This window comes from Bos mutus, chromosome 7, assembly GCF_027580195.1.
Source record: "Bos mutus isolate GX-2022 chromosome 7, NWIPB_WYAK_1.1, whole genome shotgun sequence".
Taxonomy (NCBI): Eukaryota; Metazoa; Chordata; class Mammalia; order Artiodactyla; family Bovidae; genus Bos; species Bos mutus.
This window is the reverse complement of record NC_091623.1, coordinates 47984118-47988043: the sequence shown is the minus strand read 5'-3', so window position 1 is coordinate 47988043 and position 3926 is coordinate 47984118. Positions and strand designations below refer to the sequence as shown.

The following is a 3926-nucleotide window of genomic DNA, read 5'->3' as shown; positions in this document are numbered from 1 at the left end:
GTAAAAAAAAAAATGTATAAACTGATGGCTATCTGGCATTATAATATGATGATATTACTTCTAAGATGATATTAAACCTCATTTTAAAATTTACTTTTTATTAGTTTTTATTGGAGTATAGAGGCTTCCCAGGTGGCACCAGTGGTAAAGAACCCCCCTGCCAGTGCAGGAGACATAAGAGACCTGGGTCCAATCCCTGGGTTGGGAAGATCCCCTGGAGGAGGAAATGGCAACCCACTCCAGTATTCTTGCCTGGAGAATCCCATGGACAGAGGAGCCTGGCGGGCTACAGTCCACGGGGTCACAAAGAGTCGGACACGACTGAAGTGACTGAGCACGCATAGTTGCTTTACGGCATTGTGTTAGTTTCTGCTGTACGACAAAGCGAATCAGCTACACATATACATATATCCCCTCTTTTCTGGATTTCCTTCAATCCCATTCCTGAGCATATCCCCAAAGAAAACCATAATCGAAAAGATATATGCACCCAAATACTCACTGCAGCACTATTTACAATTGCCAGGACATGGAAGCAACCTAAACGTCCATCCAAAGAGAAATGGATAAAGGTGTGAAACAGGTATGCAATGGAATGTTACTTAGCCGTAAATGGAACAAAATCATGCCATTTGTTGTGGATGGACCTAGAGACTGTCATACACAGTGAAGTAAGTCAGAAAGAGAAAAAAAAATATTGTATAATAGTACTTATATGTGGAATCTAGGAAAATGATACAGAAAAAGCAGAAATAGAGACATAGATGTAGAGAACAAACTTATGGATACCAAGAGGGGAAGGACGGGTGGGATGAACTGGGAGATTAAGACTGTCTGTCATAAACTCACTGCTGTGTATTATAAAATAGATCACTAATGAGAACCTACTGTATAGAACAGGGAACTCTACTCAGTGCTCTGTGGTGACCCCTTGTTACCTTTTAAATAAGAGCTCTGAGCCATGGGACTCACCATTACCCAGAGGAGCTTCATCACTCCCTGTAAAGGAGTCAGGAGGTGACCCATCAGCATTACGCAACTGAAGAAGAGTAACAGGGTTAAAGTCATCCCAGCATAACAGCAGTACAAGCGGAGCAGTTAGCAAAAGGACTTCACAGGATGTGAGGCAGCTGGCTGAGAAATGTTAAGTGTGATGAAAATTCAGGAGGGCTTCTACTGATTGAGGTACAAAATTGGTTAAAGAAGATCCCACAATGATTTTCTCAGTGGCCTTCATCAAAAAAGCAATGGCAGTAATGGCCCTAAGGCAAAGTGGGTTATCCCCATGCAGCAAGGTCCAGCTTCTGGCTGTAACACTCTATGGGTTGCTTTTTCCCTGGGGCGGAGGCTTCAGTGCATTCAGGATTCAGCTCTACCCGTCACCCAATGCCATGGCCAAGGAAGGCATTGCTGCTGGAGGTGCCATGGACGTTCATACTGCTCTGCAAGATGTGCTGAAGACAGCCCTCGTCCACTGTGGCCTAGCACATGAAGTCTGCACAGCTGCCACAGCCTTAGGTAAGCGCCAAGCCCATCTGTGTGTGCGTGCATCCAGCCGTGATGTCAAGCTGGTGGAGGCCCTTCGTGTTGAGCACCGAATCAACCTGATTAAGGTTGATGACAACAAGAAACTAAGGGAATGGGTAGGCCTCTGTAAAACTGACAGAGAGAGAACACCCCTGTAAAGTGGTTGGTTGCGGTTGTGTGGTGGTTAAGGGCTATGGCAAAGAGTCTCAGGCTAAGGATGTCACCCAAGAGTACTCCAAATGTAAGAAATGATGAAATTAAAAAACTGGGTTCTTGTTTAAAAAAAAAAGTGCTCTGTGGGTTGATGATGGTTCCTTTGTTTTTGGGTGAGTACCTCAAGGGCATTCCCTTTCTTTTCACACACAAAAAAGAAAAATGGAATCTGATCATTACTATCCCCAAGAAAAGGTTGGTTCAGCAAACCTTTTCTTAAGGCCTTAAAGGTTATATTATTCAGTTCTTCCCATAAAATTGGGTACGGGTTATAGTTAAAAAAATAATAATAATACAGAGGTTTGGCCATAAAACAGAAATTTGGAATCCAATTTCACTAATAACTGACTAAGCCCAAGAAAACCCTGCAGTTGGCTTTTGGGAAACTTAGGACACCATGAAGCCTCTCTGGATCAAGGATGTAGCCCTTCTTCTGATATCAGATGCCCTAAATATCAAAGCTGGGTTTGATCAAATTGCAATTTTTCTTTGGTGATTTTATATCCCTTTAAGGCTAAAAGTTTTAACAAGTGGAGAGTGTCTTCGGTGAGGAGGCTCGAGAAAGAGAGCAAAGATGCAAATCATGCACATATTACGATTGAATAGAACCTCTTGGGAACCTAAGTCATACAGCCTTTAGGATTTGTGAAACTCCCAGTAAAACCCCGAGGCATTACTGTTCCAGGTGAATTAATTTTCTTCCCAAGTGAGAGCAAAAGGTATCAGCTAGCTCTACCAACTGAAGTTGGAGGACTTCCCTGGTGGCTCAGACTGTAAAGCGTCTGCCTACAATGCGGGAGACCCAGGTTCAATCCCTGGGTCGGGAAGATCCCCTGGAGGAGGAAATGGCAACCCACTCCAGTATTCTTGCCTGGAAAATCCCATGGGCGGAGGAGCCTGGTAGGCTACAGTCCATGGGATCACAAAGAGTCAGACACAGCTGAGCAACTTCATGTTCCTGTTCACCAAATGAAGTATGGAATAACTGAAGCACAGCACGAATCAGTTACAATTCTTTACGAATCAGTAAAGAATTGGCTTCCAGGGGGAATGGACGTTAGGACGAGGGTTAGGAACAACAGGGTGTCAAGGGATAACAATGACAATGTTGTTTATTGCTCAGAGGTTTGGACACACCTCCACCCTTGGCCCTTAGGTTTTATCAGTGATAAAACAGGACTGCTACAGGGTCCAGTGCAGGAGATAACAAGGCCTTGAGCTTTGTAAGCTTCTATAATGGGCTTTCGGAGAAGGCAATGGCACCCCACTCCAGTACTCTGGCCTGGAAAATCCCATGGATGGAGGAGCCTGGAAGGCTGCAGTCCTTGGAGTCGCTGAGGGTCGGACACGACTGAGTGACTTCACTTCCACTTTTCACTTTCACGCATTGGAGAAGGAAATGGGAACCCACTCCAGCGTTTTTGCCTGGAGAATCCCAGGGATGGGGGAGCCTGGTGGGCTGCCGTCTATGGGATCGCACAGAGTCGGATACGACTGAAGTGACTTAGCAGCAGGTAATGGGCTTTATGCCTTTAAGGGCTTCTTATAGTGCTATATTGGAGAAGGAAATGGCAACCCACTCCAGTACTATTGCCTGGAAAATCCCACGGACGGAGGAGCCCAGCAGGGGTCCTCCATTTGAGTCCATGGGGTCGAGTCGGACACGACTGACCGACTTCATTTCACTTCATAGTGCTATATATGTACATTCTGGGAAGAGGTTTTGAGGGATATATTTGAATCTTGATGGGAGATACATGTGAATTTTTCCAAAATCAGTTGGACATTTTGTCCAAAGGAAGATGGTACCTAATCCAATATGGACAAATTATCAAGTGTTTGACTGACAAAGAATCAGCTCTGCCATCAGATACAGAGCAAATAAAAGGTGTCAGAAGGTCATTTAATTTACCTGATTGACCACTTTGATGACTGCTGCCAAAGTCTGGAATTATTTCCTCTCTTTTTTTGAGAAAATTCTAGCACGATACTTCTTTAAAAAGTCTCTATCGCTGTCCACCTGGAACTATCACATCATTGTTAATCAGCTATACTCCAATGCAAAATAAAAAGTAAAAAAAAAAAAAAAGTCTTGGCTTAATAACTAGATAGGGACAGAGAAACTAAAGAGAAATGGGTGTGGATCTTTCATAGTGCTTAAGCAAAAAAGGACTAGGTTCATTAAC

General features: G+C 43.9%; 1 pseudogene; it reads left to right on the top strand.

Annotated features, from left to right (window-relative positions):
• Nucleotides 1–1391: 1391 nt before the first annotated feature.
• On the top strand, nucleotides 1392–1779 carry LOC102275316 (small ribosomal subunit protein eS12 pseudogene; annotated as a pseudogene).
• Nucleotides 1780–3926: the final 2147 nt, after the last annotated feature.